Genomic DNA, 19,546 nt, shown 5'->3' with positions numbered 1-19,546 from the left:
GAACCTTCTTGCTGTGCGGCAACAATGCTAACCACCGTGCCACCGTGCTGCCCACTAAATAAACTATTAATTTTAAAATAACCACAGTGTTCACTCTGACATAGAATAGATACCCTGTTACCTATTTTCATATGGTGTCAGCATGGGTCTAGACATTTGACAAACTGCTGTTTTATGTGGTTGAAAATGTCTAACATTCATCTTCTGTTGATCAAACAGAGATAAATCTTAAGTCACATGTTTCTGGGTATTTCTCATAGTAGTTTCTTCATCCAGAGCAGATGCAGACATCTTGAGTAATTCGGGGGTTTTTTTTCAACTTGTAAATTTACAAGTTAAGATGTTTGTCATGTGGTGTGTTCGAGGCCTTCAGTACAGGGCTGTGTTCTGCAGCCTGCTGTTTATAAAGGCCAAACAGCTCTAATATAAATCTTTAAGTGGAGCTAATGGTCGACTAATGCTTCAGGTATGTTTTGAATTAGCGTTGGCGGGCGAGGACAGTATGATATACTATGTGTGTACTGTGAATATGTGTGTGTGTGTGTTTGTGTGAAGTGTGTGCAAGATAACCCAGAGACAACCTTTTTTTTTAGCAACATGACAACATGTTCAAATAGATCACACAGTACAAGAGACCTGGAAGAACACCAAGACCGTAATATAGGCTGGTGCATACAAAACACTTTCTTGCAGACATTTGTGGCACACTGGATCTAAGTTGGAAAGCTGTGGTGTAATTGCTAATACTAATGCATAATTTGTGTCTTTTTCGCGTGATTTTTTGAATGTAGATGTATGTATGTGTTTTTGCGTGTGTGGGTGTGTGTGTGCAGTAGTAGTAGAAGCAGATGGGTGTGTGGGCGGTCTCTTCCTCTCTCCCCCACTCATGCTGAGAGTGAGAGAGCAATAAACACGAGTATTATCGAGAAGATGAACTTGTGCAGTGTAGTTGTGTTTTTCAGCTCTGTAATATTAATTTTCTTGTTGCTCCTCCCACAGTCAGTTTCCCCTCAAGGCACAAAGTCATAAGGATACATGCAACATATTCTGCAGATAACGTGTCTGTTAACACAGAACGCACAGTAAGGGCTTCGGGCAGTGGATGAGTTTTTTTTTCTTCAAGAGAAAGTGTCTGAATTTAATTAATTAAACTGCATTGAAAGAGTTTCGTTCAAAATCTTTTTTTTAGGTTGTTGCTGCTAAACACAATGGTATGCTAAACTAGTATTAATGCACAATGTACATTAAGTGTGAAGGATCTCTTTCAAGGGACATTTTTTACTAAATTATGTTCAGTGTTTGTCTGAGTTATATCATATTTATATTTTTGTTGACTTATAGGTACAGTCTTATAGACATCTAAAGTCTCAATAAACATGTCCAACAGAGCATCATCAGGTAAGTTATGATAACAAATTTTACCAGCTTAAGAAGCACTAAAATTAAGGATATTACCTCTCTCTTATTATTTTATTTTACTCAGATTTCCAGGTTCCCAAAACCATTTCAGTTATTTTGGCTTTTTTAAAGTCTAGTTTCTATTTTGATTTTAATTAATTGAAACATTTTTCTTTCACATCTAGTTTTCTTTTTAATAATTAAATTTTCAGTTACAACCGCATGTTACTGGGAGAACTTTGAATATACAGTACTTTGTTGTTCAATATGTACAATACCCCAAAAGATAACAGAAAGCGAGAAGAAATACAAACAAACAAACCCCCAAACAAAACTCAAATATAAAAATAAAATGTATAAGGGACATTCAGTGTACAGTTAACTACGATAGTGATGTAGAGATTTGGTATCAGGTCATGATAAGGTGATCATTTTAAATGTTTTAAATAGAAATGGCTGCCATGCCTTAAGAAATTTGGTGGTTGAAAAAACCTCATGAGGTCTGCAAGCCACTGTTCATGTGTGGGAGGAGCTTCCTGCTTCCATCTTAAAAGTGAAGCAAAGACAATAGAATTCGAAAAGTATTTTGAGAGAGTGACTTTGAGGTATCACTCCAAAGACAGCCTAAGAGCAGAAGGATCAAATTTAATGTTATATATCTCTGAAAGGGTATTAGATATAGACACCCAATAGTTATGAAGATTGGGGCATGTCCAAAAAGTATGAAGGAGTGACCCTGTTTCTGCTTTACATCTGTTACACAGGGGGTCAGCTCCCAGATAGAACTTGGCTATGTTTTCCTTGGAGATAGGTAATCGGTGTAGGACCTTGAATCGGAGGAGCCCATGCCTGGCACATATAGAAGAGGAGTGTACCCTGTGGAGAAAAGATTGCCAGAGTTCATCTGTTATATCCATCCCAAGGTCTTTCTTCCCCTGTGCCTCAAGGATGGAGAGAGAAGGAGACTGTAGATCTAATAATATAGTATAGATTTCTTTAATCGCCCCTCTCTTATGAATGTTTTTATTAATAATTTTATCCAAAGAAGTTTCCTCAGGTAATTCCAGAAATGAACGAAATTTTAAATAGCAGAAAAAATGCCGCCGAGGAATATTAAACTGCTTCAGGAGCTGCGTGAATGAGGCGAAAATTCCAGCTACAATAAGGTCCTTTCACATCTAGTTTTAGTTTTTAGATTCGTTTTGGTTAACTATAAAAACCCTGGTGTTTAAGTAGAAGTGACCAATATTGCCGGGTTGTATAGTTCTACATGTGGCGTACTGATCTGAATTTCATTCACACTATTAATTTATTGTGGACTTTGTAGTTGCCTAAAAATGATATATTAGCAGCCATTAGAGAAGAGGCCTGTATTACTACAACTAAGAACTAATTTTCTTGGCTCACTACTTTAAAACCAAGAAAATTATTTTTAACATTATTAATGTCACATTTATAAACTTACAAAGGTGAAGGAAATGCTAGTAATGCTAGCTACCGGATGTTAAAATAGGAGAGAAGGAATCCTGCAGACTGTTTTTTAACGATGTAACCAGTTGTGTCTTCCTTTTTTTTTAGAAAATATTGTTATTTTTTAAATATGAGAATCATTTTGCTTAGTTTGCTTCACTGCGCCTGTTTGTCATTGTGCTTCTTGTGTGATGGACTTCACTGAGGCAACTCAGGAACCAGGTGAGGCAAAGATAATGTTTTAACCCAACGACAGAGTAACTGGTGCCCCCGAGTTTGGAAGAATTATCCCAAATGGAGTTTGTTTCAAGTCTACATGTAACAGCTGTGTGTTGGAAATACTAAAGGTAATGAGCCAGATGTTGACTTGTTTTAAAAACAGTGGCAGCAGACATTACTGCTAAGTCAAAATCATAACAAGTCTTTTAAAGACTGGCTCTGAAGCCCTGTGCCAAATATTTAATTGTTGTTGACAGAGCCTGAGAGTGGAGCGTGTATTGTTTTAGCTGTGTTTTATTGTTTTCATGTCTTCTTTGTTGTTTTATGAGGACACAAGAGTTTTTATAAACTCCAAAGAAAAGAAGAAGTCAATGCAAACTCAAAAATTCAGAAGATATCGTGATACAAATGTTTGGAGATGCTGCCCAGCTCTAGTTATGAGTATTAGATTTTATGTACAGTATTTTATTTTCCTTTGATGTCTGCACCGGCATTTATTATCTCTGTTAAGTAAATGTCTTCAGATACATTTGTTAACATTTGGTTTGGACACTGAGGCGCTGTGTGGCAGTCAGTGGTAACTGTGAGTATAGTTGTCTCTGAATCTCCTTCCAGTATTGTCTGTCTCTTTCCCCACTTCTCTTCCTGCTCCCTTAGAGCGTCATCCACCCTGCCTCGAGTCAGTTGGAGGTTAATGCACATGTTTCTCCTCAATCTCTGTTTTTCTCTCTTCCGTTATTCCAGGCAATGATTTCTATCTCCATCTGTGAGAAACCACAACTGCTGCTTTTTGCACAGATGCACTTGCGTTCAAATGGTACATACAGATATTGTCAGAGAGGGCCTCTAAGGGATCTGAATAGGCACACTGAGAGTGATTTGGTTGTGGAAGTTGAGGTTCAGTGTGCCATTTTTTCTAACTTAATGCTTTAAAGTCTTATGCTGCAAAGACTAGTTTATGGCTGTGAAACATACAAACTAACATGCAGTATATTAAAATTCTGCACTGTCAGTCCAGCAGTTGCTGATATATTTGTGGAGGTGTGTGTGTGTGTGTGTGTGTGTGTGTGTGTGCGCTCACTAAATTTACCTGGTTGGTACAGTGTTTGTTTAAAGCCAGATAAAAGTGACAAACTAAAGGACCTCAGTTAACCAATCAGAGGAAGTATGCCTTACAGACTATATTTGCACAATCAAGTAATTTACGCTATAAATCAGTCCACAGCATGTAATGTGCACAATGTGGTGGCTGAGGTGAAAATTCTATTTAATTAAGTTCAGTTTTATCAGGAAGAAATCTCCAGCAGAACTAGGTTTAGGGAGGGGCTGCGGCATCTGCCGTAAACAGCGGTAGGTGAGGGGAGTTAGACAGGACAAAGGACACAAAGTGAAGGAAAGCCAGAGATTAATAACAAGTATTGATGTATAAGTATAGATGACTTGTATGGTGTTCGGGTCTGTGAGACCCGTGTTCAGTTTTTTTCAAAAGAAAAATTAAACAATTAATTATTTTTTCACGTGTAAATGTGTTGTGTCTTTCCACTCACTCCACTTGATTATAACTGATTTATTTATAACATTTTATATAAAAGAAAAACGAGAAGCACATTAATTCATAAATGTGATCTAACAAAGGTAAAGGGAAAAAATTAACCATGTTTGCTGTTCATATGTCTTGTAATTGGGATGAAGTAAACATCTGTTGAGTAATTTTTTTTCCAACAATATCTTTATTGCGTTTCAAAATTACATACAGAAATTGGAGTACTTCCACAGCAAAGGAAACATCCAGGGCAGCTAAATTATTGTATAACAGTCAATCGCCCTCCCTTGCAAATCAGACACTTATAAGATGTTAGAGAGCAACAGTTAAGTGGAAGTACAAACTATATCACCTGTAAATAATAACTTAGTCAAACAAAGGAAAAGGAAAACACAACCCCCCCCCCCCCCAAAAAAAAAAAAAAAAAAAAAATATATATATATATATATATATATATATATATATATATATATATATATATATATATATATATATATATATATATATATATATGTATATATATATATATATATATATATATATATATATATACACACACACATATATATATATATATATATACACACACACATATATATATATATATATACATATATATACACATATATATAATAATAATAATAATAATAATAAGCTTCTCTATTTCCAAGGGTTGCTCAACATCAACTCGGTTACACTATTGTGCATGGTTCAAAGTTACAAACTCAAATGTACAATTCACACAGCATTAAAGATCAAGTATAAAAGAGATTAATTTAGGAAACTGCAGAGGACCACCAACATTTACACCCCATCTGCCCCATCCACCATACTGCCAAGATCCATATTTCCCATATATTGCATAAAGGGACCCCAGATGTTTTGAAAAAGTGGTAGTTTCCCCTTGATAATGTAAGTAATTTTTTCCATAGGTAAAGTTGTGGACAATTCCTTAATCCAGTTAATGTATTTTGGTTTACTGGTCTTCCTCCATGAGAGTGCTATGACTCTTTTTGCCAGCAGTAGACATAAGTCCAGGGCGGTAATTACCTTTCTAGACATAAGATGTCCATCAGGATATAACCCTAAAATAAAAAGTTTAGGGTCAAGAGCTAGTTGTGTACCCAATATAATATCCAGAGCTTGTTTAATCTCTTTCCAAAACCGTTGTACTTTATTGCATTCCCAGACACAGTGGAAAAACATCCCTTTCTCCTCTCCACACCTGAAACACAAGTCTGGGATATCACCATTATACTTATTAAGCTTTTCTGGAGTCACATACGTCCTCATTAGCCAATTATATTGCAATACTTTGAGACGAGTATTGGTAGTTTGTGTTTGTGCTTCAGCACATGCCTCCTCCCAGTCTTCGGAGGATAAGTCCTCCTGTAAATCTTCCCTCCAGGCATTAAGTTTTCCTAAAGAAGATTCAGGGGAACCCTCTACTAACATATTATATAATTTGGAGATTATTCCCTTTCCAAAGCAATCTCTTTTCATTTCTGTTTCCAAAGTGGAAAACGGAGGGATTGACAAACACTGATTTTGAGATGATCTAATAAAGTTTCTCACTTGTAGATATTTAAATCGATGTTTGCATGGGATATCATACTTGGAAATCAACTCCTCAAATGACATCAAAATCTCACCCTCTGATCCCACGAGATCCCCTATTGTCTTTAAGCCTTTGTCAGCCCACTTCCTAAAACCAGGGTCTGCTCTGCCTGGAGGGAAAAATTGATTACCCCATATTGGGCTAAAGCGTGCGAAAGAGGTGGGTTCACCCAGGTATTTTTTAACCTGATACCAGATCATAATCATATTTCTGACTATAGGATTTTTTGTCTTTTTTTTCAACATTTTGACTTTTGCTGAGTATAGGTACTGGGGAAGGGGAAGAGGTACTGAACTGTTTTCCATATTTGTCCAAGGCGGGGGGGATTTATCTGTAAAATAATACATCATAGTCCTCAATTGGGCTGCCCAATAGTACCAAAGTGGATTGGGACATTTGAGGCCTCCTCTTTTATACGGTAAGTACAAGAGTGATAAACGGAGCCTTGGGCATTATGTTTAATTTTTCTCTCTCAGTCGGCTCATCATTTCCCTCCTCCACCGCCTGGCTAGCGTTAATATTAGTCTCGCTATCTTCACGGCTAACGCTAGCTTCACAGCTAGCCTCAGAGTTCAACTTAGAAGTGAAGTCAGATAATTTCGATTGAGTCGGTCTACCAATGTTTTTCCCGGGTTTCCTTCGCGAGAGAGGCATCACAGCTGTCCTAGGTGTCGTTCAATGTCTAACAAACGAGTATTATTCAGGATTTTACAGAAAGATAGCGGAGCAGAAGTGGGCACGTCCTTTCAGCCAGCCGCCATTACCGGACCTCCTGTTGAGTAATTTAACATAAAATTGTTTGATAGTGTTAATTTGGAAAGCCAAAACTCTAGCGGGTCCACCAGACCCATGAACACTGGCTGAGTAACAAAAATACGAACACCACACAAGGGTTAAATAAACATTACACCTATATGCTTTATGAAAAGGAAAGTTTTAACCCTAATCTTAAAAGTAGAGAGTGTCTCTGTGTTATGAATCCAAAGTGGGACCTGGCTCTGCAGATGAGAGTGTCATGTTTCGGCTGTGTGGCAGGCAGGAGAGGACCCAAACGCAAACTCACAGAGACAAAAGGTAAACTCAAAAAACACAGCTTTATTGCTGGCGTGGAGTGGGACACGAAAAACAATACAAAATAAACTAAACTGGGAAAACTAAAGCACAGGGAGCCACAGGGAAAAATCACACAGCTATGATGGAGACTACGACACTGACAAAGAGAAACACAAGGCTTAAATACACAGAGGGATAACGAGGGAATGAGACACAGAAGGGGAGCAATCAGGCTGGACGAGACAGAGACGCAAAACTAGAAACACTCACATGAGGCATGGACCTACAAAGTAAAACAGGAAACACACTGACTGAATTCTAAACATGCAAACTTAACAGCAACAGGGGAGACATAACATGGAACACAGGGAAGCCATATGACAAAGCCAAAGAGCAAAACCTAAGATAACCATAACAGATCTAGGGAAACACGAAACAGTACCACAAAGGACTCAAAACATAATCCATAATATAAAAACACGAGATCTCTCCAAAATGAAACAGGAAACATGAGAGGCAGACATGACAACATAAGACAACAGACATGAAACACACGAAGGGCAAGGGAGACTTCACAGGGGTTGAAAACACAAGAGGGAACTAATAAGCAAATGAACATAGGAGACCTGATGAGCTTAACATACTATAAACATCAAAATGAACTAAAACTCAAAACACTGGGTCCTAAGACCCAGGATCGTGACAGAGAGGCCTGAAAGCTGGAGGCTCTGCCTCCCGTTTTACTTTTAAATACTCCAGGAGCCACATGCAAGCCAGCAGTCTGACAGCAAAGTGCTCTGTTGGGGTGATACAGCACTATGAGGCATGATTATTCAAGATTTTGTTGTAAATTTGAGCAACATGTGAGTAATTTAGCTAGCATGGAAAAGGAGAATTCAATACAAAAACTGCAGATATGCTTTGCTATATATTTATCCAGTGTGCCAAATGTGCTATATTTTTAGATGATAGACATTTTTGACCTACTTTGGTTATCACAGTGTGTACATTTATAATTTTGCCTCAATGCCATCTCATTCGTTCATCTGCTATTTTGCATATGTTTACGTTTTTCTTTGTGGTTTAAAAAAATGAAATGAGATCAAAAAGAACATTTAATGTCAAGATAAAGGTTTGAGCACAGGTTATGCTGACCATGTCATCCATGGTTCAAGCTTTGCCATTCCCCATCACTATTTTCCCCTTATTTTCAGTCAAGACTCGACACTTTTGTACTTACTCCAAATGAAAGTCACCAGCACACTGATTAGAATATTTTAAAGTCCAGGTTCATTTATTCATTTATACCAAAGACCTATTTTCAGCAAGGAAACGCCTTGACAATGGGTCATCATAAGCTGTGACACAGTCCTGCACATCATGTGGTTGTGTTTTATTTAGGAAATAGAAGTAGGTCACTAAAGTCCCTCAAAAGTCACCACGCATCATTTAGACCGAGCCCTGTACCCATGCCTGTGTAAGCGTAACTTATCAAGTAAAATGCTTTAGTGATCGATAAGAATAGAAAAGCTCATTTATGGTGCAATTAGGCAAAGTTTTTGTATTGGGGAAGGAAACGTACTTCAGACGGTGGCAGGTTGTTGTGAGGATGTGAGAGGATGTTCTAAAGTATGGCGCTTGCTCCGACTCTCTCTTTGCCAGTGAGTATGTGGATCGACTAATTTGCTGTTCTGCATTACTGAGACAAGTACATCCATGTCCACAAATATTGATTGGACTAACCAGGATAATTTAGTTATTCTGCAGTTATTCCGGTTTCTTGTTACATACAGCTAATGCTGGATCATTAATGACAATAAATGGGGCAACTCTCCTCTTAAAAGCTTCCCATAGTGAAGGTTTTTACAGTTTTGGGGAGAAATCCCTTGTGAGCTTAACTACAGCTCTTAAAACTCCTCGAACTACAACATCTCTGTCTTATCTTTCCCCCGTTGTGTTCATCTTACAAACCTGATGAGCTGCATCAATGTCTTTGTTTTGGTTGGTCTCCTTTCTTTTCCCGAACAGCTTCTAAATTCCCGAAACACTGAAGCAGGCTTGTAGTTTTGCATGAAGTAGGAGAAAAAGGGTTTTCTCATTTCTCTAATTTGTTCCTAACTGTGTCCTCTGTGCTTTGTACCCCTGCCTCTGACTTGGAAATCAGTGTCAGCACGCCATATTGAAAGAGGTCTTAACTCCTAAAATACATCTGGAGTGGAGAGGACAGAGGAAAGGAGGCTTGGTGGAGGGGCAGAGGTGCTGTTTTTGTCTTCAACATGTTAAAGAGGGATGACACAGTTGTGGAATATGCAAACCACAACCAGAGGAGAACTCGTAGCTATATAATAGTTATCTTGTCATATTTTACCATATTGTAAATTAATTAAAAGTATTCCGCAAAACATATCATGAGCATTAATTGCGGGGCGATCGTGGCTCAAGAGTTAGGAGTTCGCCTTGTAATCGGAAGGTTGCCGGTTTGAGCCCCGGCTCGGACAGTCTCGGTCGTTGTGTCCTTGGGCAAGACACTTCACCCGTAGCCTACTGGTGGTGGTCAGAGGGCCCGGTGGCGACAGCGTCCGGCAGCCTTGCCTCTGTCAGTGTGCCCCAGGGTGGCTGTGGCTACAATGTAGCTTGCCATCACCAGTGTGTGTGAATGGGTGGATGACTGGATATGTAAAGCGCTTTGGGGTCCTTAGGGACTATTAAAAGCGCTATATAAATACAGGCCGTTTACCATTTACAGCAAAAATTGTATGGTGCATTTGTGCCTAATGTCACAGTGAGGTTAGAAGTCCCATTTAGGGAGATAATAATAATAATGTATACTTTATTGATCCCCGTGGGGAAATTACTTGTTTTTTCTCTGCATTTGACCCATTCGCTCAGTGAAGCAGTGGGCAGCCACTAAGCAGGCGCCCAGGGAAGTTGCCTTGTCTCCTCTCCTCTAATCTTTGTGTGAGGGGAGTGAGTGAAGGATTTAAGGATATGCAGCTTGGAAAACGAGGAAAGGTCAAGGTCCCCCTCTGTGGTGCTTCTGGCTGATCAATATGCAATGGATCAAACATTATCAGACGACTGTAGCTGTGTGTGAGAATCCTCTGTATTGTTAGTGTCAGTTTGCAGCAGTAGATTAAATCATGTAAAATACCCACAATCTGACACTGAATTTAATGTTCTGGTATCTTCTCTTATTGAGTTACTTATTAAGTAACTGAAGTACAAAAGTCTTATTTGAAAAATAAATCTCTGACAACTAATAAAGTAAACACTTTTAAATGCATAACTCTGGTGGAAATAGTTTATATGAGGCAGAGAAACTGTGTCTGTCTGTGTGTGTCACCATAGCTGCTTAGTTCACAATGCTGCGGCATCACTTATTCAACAGGGACAAATTAGGCAAAGACAGACGTGGCTAAAGACAAGGACAGTTATGAATGGGAACCGACAGAGGGCCTGTGTGTTTAAGTGTGTATATTTGTATGTTTGCCGTATTTCTGGCTTGTTTGAAGTAAATCCAGTGCATTAGTAGAAACAATCCAGCTGTTTAAAGTCATTCTCTGGAGCCAGAACATATGTGCGCTCATCTTACTTCTTGGGTTTAATGCCTCCATTTGTTTGTCATTAATTGACTGCAACAGCAAAAGACATTATTTTCATTTCGTCCTTTACTCTGGGTTACAGAGTCTCTATAGACCTTCAGATCTAAACAGAAACACTTTTTTTTTCATTGCATTTATACATCATGCACACTGCTCAGCGTATGGTGCAAAAAGTCTGTGCTGAATACACCACCAACTGGTTTGTCAAGTCTGAGAAATCAGATGTGATGAGTGAGTGATGGACCTGACTGTCGCCGTACTCGCTGGCTACCAACTCATGATTTATGTGTTGGTAGCCAGTGAGCGTGTCTCAGATAATGCTTCTTTCTCTCACTTTAAATAAATAAAATATTAAAACAAATGAATAACTGAAGTGATGAGTTTATACTTATAATGAAAGAGTTCAGACCAGAAGGATGCTTTCTTATCAACTTCTATAGGCCCAGAGATGTGTTTGCAACCATAGGGATTGTCTATATATGACTCTATATATATGACCCAGATTGGACTTGGACCCAGCTTCAGTAGCTGATAGCTTATCCATTAGACCACTGGGCATCTTTGCAATGTGACCTAATTTGCTGGTTGAGTGAGAATGAAGTTATGAAACCCTTTTGAAAGGTTATAGGTTTTGTAAATTTTGTAACATATTAGAGATTTTCAGATATTTGTTGGATAAGGATTTCGTTTTCTGCATGTTTCTTGTAAATGTGGCAATGTTTGCAATCTCAGCTTGTCTACCTCCAGCCATCCCATGCACAACAGTGATACGCATGCATCACTTCATTGTTGACATTTTTTCATTACTTAAAAAAAACTGTTTTATTTGTTTATATTTATTTATATTTATATTTATTTATTGTCTTTCTGTTTTTATGACCAAATTTGTTTTCACCAGCTTTTATGATTCTGGTAGTTTCATAACCCTTTTTGCATTATTATATCTAATGTTACAATGTCCCTTTTTCGGTCACGAAAATGAATTAATGCCATAATTAAAAAAAGACATGAAAAATTAAATAAATTAACCTAGTGACAAAGTGGCTACACTGAGGTGAACTGAAGCATGATCATCACTTCCTTGAGAAAGGGGCACATCAGGCCAACAAGCTGAAACGGGATGAAACTGAAATCTGAGACAGTCCTTTGGAGCTCTTAGAGCAGAAGAGCAAGCTTATACCAAGCTTGCATGGGTTTATGTTAGGCGTGTGTTCAACAGGCGCTCTTACAAGTTTAGCAGTGTGTCTGTGTTTGTGTGTGTGTGTCTGAAGGTTCTGCAGTGTGTCAGTCCACAGGGGCCGTGTGCTCTCTGTCACAGAGAATAGATAAAACACAATGTGCTCCCTGTTCTCGCTCTCGCTTTGTCTCTCACTCATTATCACTCAGAGTTTTTCTCTCGCAGTTGTGAGTCTCTTCTTTTTTGAGACCACATCCGCGCTTAATCCTGATCGCTGAATATGTTTTATAATAGTTTTGTCCACACTGAAAATTATACACTCCATAAAAGCTGTACACAGCTCCCACGATATTAGAGATTGGTTTGAGGAATTCCATTTTTATGCTTTGATCACATGTTGCTTTTTACACCAGAAGTGACCATATTTGCCCGATCAATAAGAAAGGCCTAATACGGTTTTACTCAGCTGAGTTCAAATGAACTGAAAAGATTTTCTGTAGCAATCTGTAAATGTTTTTTCCTCCTGTTAAAGAGGGCATTTTACCATGGGAGTGCATGATGCTTCGCTCGGTGTTTCTAGTTTGGTAAACAAGTTGGCTGCACAGATAGTTTGGCATTGAAAGACTTGGATACTTGGTCTTAGTCTTGGGCACTCCCCAGTCACTCCTGACTTACTAAAATACAGCATGATTGTACAACACGATGATTTTATTGTCAGTTTTCTCCCTGGATTATAATAATAATGGATTGGATTTATATAGCGCTTTTCAAGGCACCCAAAGCGCTTTACAATGTCACTATTCATTCACTCTCACATTCATACACTGGTGGAGGTAGCTACAGTTGTAGCCACAACTGCCCTGGGGCAGACTGATAGAGGCGAGGCTGCCATATCGCGCCATCGGCCCCTCTGGCCAACACCAGTAGGCGGTAGGGTAAAGTGTCTTGCCCAAGGACACAACGACCAGGACAGAGAGTCCAGGGATCGAACCGGCGACCTTCCGGTTACAGATGCGCTTCCCAAACTCCTGCGCCACAGTCGCCCCATAGTATTTCATTCATGTTAATTGCATAAATGTAGACCCTAAAATCAGAGTGACATATATTATTACATTACCATTGTTGTTTTCATGTTGGAGGAGAGAACGTCAGCGTGTCAGCGTACAGCGTGTCTGGAGCGGCTTAGAGCCAAGAGTTCACCAAAGTCATGTGATTTCACTTCAACCTTGACAGCCAGTGGGGCTGTGTGTTTGTGTGTGTGTGTGTCTCTGTGTGTTTAGAGAGCTGGCAGGTGTGGAAAGGAGTCATGACTTGTTGAAGGACCTTTATTTTTGGGCCAGTCTGGATCACTAGGAGTTCACACTTTCTCACACATGCTCATACACAGTAGAAGCTGCACAGCAATATACAGCTGAGTCACACTTTTGCCCCTTACACCCAGGGCTATTGTTTGAAGTTTCTACCTGGGGAAAAAAGAAAAAGAAAAGACCCAAATTTAGTCAACAGCTGCATAAAATAACCAATCTTGGGCTTTGTGGATAAGATACATTTTGCTCAATTTATTATCAAAATATACTCCTGCTTAGTAAATTGCAAAAAGGGTAATAAACAAAAATTAAGCTGTTCAAAAAGTCCTTAATTGCATCTCTAATTCATTTTATACAGTAGCAGTGAAGTAACAAAAAGTCCCTACATATGTTTTGGTCATGGTAGTTGTAGACTAGCTGGCTGTTGGACTCCACTAAGGCTTCCCTTTGTTCCAGATTGTTAATGATTTTTATGGAAAGAATTTACAGGTATAGGATCTCACCTATGCTAGTAGTCGATTATTAAGTCCTGTTGGCCTCATCGAGTGACAGCCTCGAGCTCATACTAGGGCGGTTTGCAGCCGAGTGTGAAGTGGCAGAGTTGAGAATTAGCACCTCCACTTTACAGTTATTAACATAAACCACAAACACACACACACACACACACACACACACACACACACACACACACACACACACACACACACACGCACACACACACACACACACACACACACACACACACACACACACATGCTTTTGATGCATTAGGGCAGATGAGGCAGGATGGAGGAAAACCTGCTCAATTGAGTTAAAGGCTACAATTTAATTTCCCTATGTGCGCATTTGTTTGTCTGTGTGTGTCTGTATGTGTGCCTTTTCCGCTATAAATAAGTGTACAGTTTAAGGCTTTTCGAAAGAAAAAATATATATTAAATTTGACTACTTGTTTGATATACAACACAATATGCACAGTGAAGTACTAACTGATGAAAACCATGTGACGTTTGATCTGCCAGTGAAATCAAGTAGCAGATATACAGTATTGTTCTGTTTGTTTATAACCAATCAAATCTAGATTGAATTAACATACATCTCACATTAACATGTTTGATTTTTATGAAAACTGAAAAATGGATTTGTTTTATATGAAGTCATATGATGAAGTTATTCCCTGATTAATCTTAAAATGTTCCTTTTACCAGTCGAACGCGATGACAAGTAAATCTAGAGCATGTGCCATGTGTATGGGTGTGAATTCATAATAACAAAACCAGCGGACATACACACATGCACACTGAAGGGCCTTTTCCTTCCTCTTCAGCATCTATATTTAGTGACATCTGCACCTGAGTTTGAGCACGCTCAGTAGCAGTAGATGAATGGAGAGCTGTGACCTCAAAGGCACTGTGTGCATGTATGCTGTGATCTTTGAGGTCCTGATGGACACAGCGCTTTTTTCTTTTCTGATGTTGTTTCCATTCTAAGGTTCTACACCAGTGTTTATACTTTTGAATGTTTGTTGTGTAGGTCTCTGATTTTAAGTTTGGGGCTTCACATATTCTTTTATTGTAAATGTAGAACTAAAATTACCCACACCTTCCTTTTCCAGGCAAAAATTATGGACAATCTCAGATTGCTAGGGAAAATTTGTTGGCAAGTGATGCGATTAGTCGTTAGCATATTGCTACAGTTTCCTGTAGTTTGCATGGAATATGCAACACGTTTTCACTCCCAAAGCGCAACATTTTGCGCCAGGTGACAACACGTCCCTATGTTACGAGATCGGAAAAATTAGGAAAAATGAGAACCGTTCTACGCATGTAATGTTTTTTTTACTTAAATTGCTTTGGAAAACACTATCTAACATCATTAAAGTGCTGGTTAAAGTTAGGGATAAGGTTATGGTTAGGGTTAGGGAATACATGGCTGGAATGTGTATTAGCACGGGAGCGTTATTCTACTGGATTTCATCCCTAACCCGGTGCATAGCATAAGAATGTGGAAGGTCACCTTTCGCGTTCCCCGGGAATGCCTCGGGACTTGACAAATCGTCAATATATTACGCCTCAGGAGTGAGAATGGGCTGGAAAATGTCTGCAAACATTTGCCAACTACATGCCAAACAGTAATTGGTAATTTTAACTTTGCAGGTGATTGGTCTTTAAGGGGTTTAGAGAGAGTGCCTGGTTATCTGGCCTTTGCCTGCTGGGCCTCGTCAGGCACATCCCAAATAACCAGCATGGACCTTCATAAAAAAAACTTGGGTGTGTGAGGAGTTTGTTAAGGCCCTGGAGCAGGACTTTTGGCTGCCCTCAAAGAAATTCTGGCAAGCCATCAGATGATTAGGGAGGAGAAAATCATCTGGCCACACTATGTGCAGCGGGGATGGAGCACTGCTGACTTCCACTGTGGATATAGTTGGGTGTTGGAAGGAATACTTGGATGATCTCCTCAACTGCTTCCATGGAGGAAGCACTCTAGGAATGTGGGGGGTACCTTATCCATCACTAGGGGTGATGTCACTGAGATAGTTAAACAACTCTCATCCACCCAAGTAGAAGGGGCCCTGGGGTCAATGAGATTCGGCCTGAGTTCCTTAAAACCCTCTTGATGTTGTGGGGTTGTCTTGGTTGACCCATCCTTGCACAGAGATCTGGCACGATTCCTCTGGATTGGCAGACCATTGGATGGTTTGCCTTTTTAAGAAGGTGGAACAGAGAGTTTTAAAGGGGGATCACAATCCACAGCCTCCCTAGGAAGATCTGTACCGGAGTCCCGTAGAAGAGAGTCTATCCATTAGTTAAACCTCGGACTCAGGAGGAGCAATCTGGTTATTGTCCTATCCAGAATGCTGGATAAACTGTTTATCCCCTTGAGAATGTATGTGGGTGTGTTGGGGTGTTTTGAGAGTATGGGGTATCTTGTGGTGGGGTATATAGTAGGGGTATATTGCTACAGGCCATTCCCAGTTGCGTTGGTTTCCACCAAGGCTGCCTTTTGTCACCAGTTCTGTTCAAAAAATGTATGAAAAGGGGAATGAACGCCATTTTAACAGAGTAACCAAGTGATGGAAGGTTTGCACTTTCTCAGGATCTGGTTTCTGCTTTTTGCATTGATCTCTCAGGTGGGTTGAGAACACCTTGTTTGCCGGGAAAAGGAAGGTTACTAAAGGAACTGTTACCTCCATGACCCAGGCTTGAATAAGCAAAGGTGGATGGGTGGATGAACAGCCAGATTGTTATACTTCTGGTTGCAAAAAGACTTCTGGTGCTGTAGCAGTTATGGGAAACAGCCCATTTTATTCATCAAAAACAGCTATCATTGGCCTGCTTTACTGCTTCCAAACAATCTGCCTGACTTATAACTACACTTAATGTCAATCCCTCTCTATAAAACATTTTTCCCCTGGATAATTTTAGTGTGTATGTGTTTAGAAAAACAACACATCCCCAATACACTTGTCAGTACACCTACATGTTCTTTCCATATCTGTCACAAAGACAACACACTTTCTTTGCTTGATAGACAGAGGCAACAAAAACAGCCCAAATCTGAGTAATTTTGTTGTTTATAGATCGTTCAGTCTTGTCACCAGAATGCAACTGTCCCTCCTCTGTCAGTTTCATGGTAATTTTTTGCCTCTCTCATCTGTCCATCTGCCACAATGACTTCCTTCCTTCCGTTTGTTCTTCTAGAAAATGCAGATGGATGAGAATAATTATCTTGTTAAACCTCAAAATGTTCACAGTGTACTGTCCTGCCTAATGATGAAGATCCATTAAGCGGGGAAAGAAAAAGAAGTGCCATTCCAGGAACAAGTACTGGATATAAAATGTGTTTTAACAACTACAACTGCAAAAAAAAAAAAAAAGATCAGGAAGAGTGCTACCCTCTTCCCCCTCCTCTTTCTCCTTCACTGTCGTACTGGAACGAGCCAACAAACTTTCTCTGTCCTCCCCCTCATCCGTCTCCCTCTCTTTGCTTTCCATCTCTTACTGTATACATTACTGAACCCACGCCTGTTCGCCTTCACTGCACGAGTCTTCGCTTACTGCTGTTCACGGTGTGCGTGTGAATGTGTGAATGTGTGTGTTCACATTGGGATTATCACCACCGTGGGTGGTACAATCTGCTGGTAGAAACTCAGTGAACCCTTCAGCCAGTACCCACTTTCATCATATTGCTCAAGTGTGCTAAGGCGCAGACATACATGCTTTGATTTATACTGTATGCACACACACGTGCAGGCACTCAATAATCTCCACTTCCCTCAACTTCTCCCTAAAACCATTCAGACTCCTCGATATTTGCATATGGGTCTTATGCGTGTGAGAGTGTGGCTGTGAGTGTTTGTGAGGTATATATTTGACGCGTGGGTGTCTGACAGGATATGTGTCAATCTCAACTGCACGCCACAGCAGTTTTTTCCTTGAACTTTCTTGCCACATTGCCAGTGTGTCTTGCAAGTGGCACTGTGATATTTTGGCCCAACAGGATGCCACAGTTGTACGGTTTCTCACAGGTTGGTAAAAAATTTTTGGTTGCGTTGCTTTTTTTTTTTCCAATACCATAAGCACATAACGGAAAATACTGTGAAAACCACATGTGAAACAATCACATCATAGGGCTGTCCTTTGAATGATCCCCTATTTAAAACTTCTTTTGGTAGGGTTTGTGTTTTTTCATTGCATAATTGTGCATGCAAGAGAGCAACATAGCATGCAAAAACATTTGACAAAACAGACCTCACATTTACATACCTGCCACTCTAACTGTAACTGAGACAAGGTGACTGAAACTTTGAAGAAGGGAAGGCAGAGCAGGGTAATGCACCCCCTGTTCTTGCTCCACTGATCTCTGCTAATTAGCTTGCAGTGATGGTGCATAGTGATAGCAGAATAAGAAGCAGTTTTCCATCAGACCACGTGCCCCTTGTCTAAAAGTCTAGATTTTTTATGCGTTTTCAAATTCAGATGGTATCAAATCTGGGAAGTTGTTGGTAGGGCTGGGTGGCTGGAAAATTGTATTTTAATTTAATTTGCAGTTTTGGTTTCCAGCGGTATTGGAATAAAACTAGTAATTCTAGGAAACTCGTGTTTTTTTCCCCTTGTGTTGTGAGTCAGTGCACCTCTTTCTTTTACTTGATTGCACTTTTGACCCTGCCGAAAGTTAGAATTCACTTGATGTTTAGCTCAGTTCCAGCCTAAAAGAGAGTCCTCAGCCAACAAGATGTGTTTAGAGGATGCAACACTCACAAGGTGCCTTCAGGTGAAGCTGTGCAAGGATTTTTAATGGTTTCCTTTGTCTACATCTCACTTTGCATCTCTTGCCCTGTTCGCTTGTCAGAGTAACAACTTTGCAGCTGGTTTTAGCTCACTCGCCCTGTGGTTTCCATGTTGGTCTCCTGAGGCACGCAAGTCCGCTGCAGCCTGGGCAACCTTCTGCTTCTGGCTTCACTTGCAGGCATTGTCTGGAGGATGGTCTTGTAAGATGTACCGTTTGGTCAAAGACGCACCCTAATCGGGGCTTAAATCCCTACCAGACTAACCTGTGTTCCCCATCTTCTCACTTCTTCATTTAAATAATTTTTCATTGGAATTATATCATATATATTTAAATGGTCTTACTGCTGCATGAAGTTCATGCATTTTAAAACTGATAGCGCCTGATTGTTATAAATTGCTGAGTCACACCACTTAAGAGTTATCTGAGCACAATGTAGCTTGCCATCGCCAGTGTGTGAATGTGTGTGTGAATGGGTGGATGACTGGATAAGTAAAGCGCTTTGGGGTCCTTAGGGACTAGTAAAGGCGCTATATAAATACAGGCCATTTACCATTTACCACATGAATCTACGGGCCTCATTCAGTGTGATTTTCCGCTTACTCAGGATATCTAACCAACATAGATAGCGCTGGGCGGTATAATCAGAAATATCTATCGCAGTTGTTTTCTCTCTGCGAGTCTAGCAGCTTCATATTTTGATAGATATTATTTTTGCATCAGGTTTGCAATGACTCATTGTTCTATCAGGAGTATATAAAAAACCCCATTTAATACTATCATTAAAAAAAAACAAAGCATAAATACAATACAATAAACAACCAAAACATTACATAAGCTACTCTTATTGACTCTGCTAACTAGCTGCCTTAG

The 19,546-nt window shown here is 39.7% G+C and overlaps 1 protein-coding gene across 1 annotated transcript in view; it reads left to right on the top strand.

Annotated features, from left to right (window-relative positions):
- The window catches only part of LOC113035504 (protein kinase C epsilon type-like), a 93,742-nt gene that overhangs the window by 19,771 nt on the left and 54,425 nt on the right, over nucleotides 1-19,546 (top strand). The gene's annotated exons all lie outside the window — the stretch shown is intronic.

Source organism: Astatotilapia calliptera, chromosome 13 (assembly GCF_964374335.1).
Source record: "Astatotilapia calliptera chromosome 13, fAstCal68.1, whole genome shotgun sequence".
Lineage (NCBI taxonomy): Eukaryota > Metazoa > Chordata > Actinopteri > Cichliformes > Cichlidae > Astatotilapia > Astatotilapia calliptera.
Note: the sequence above shows the minus strand (reverse complement) of the source record. Positions and strands in the feature narration are given on the sequence as shown.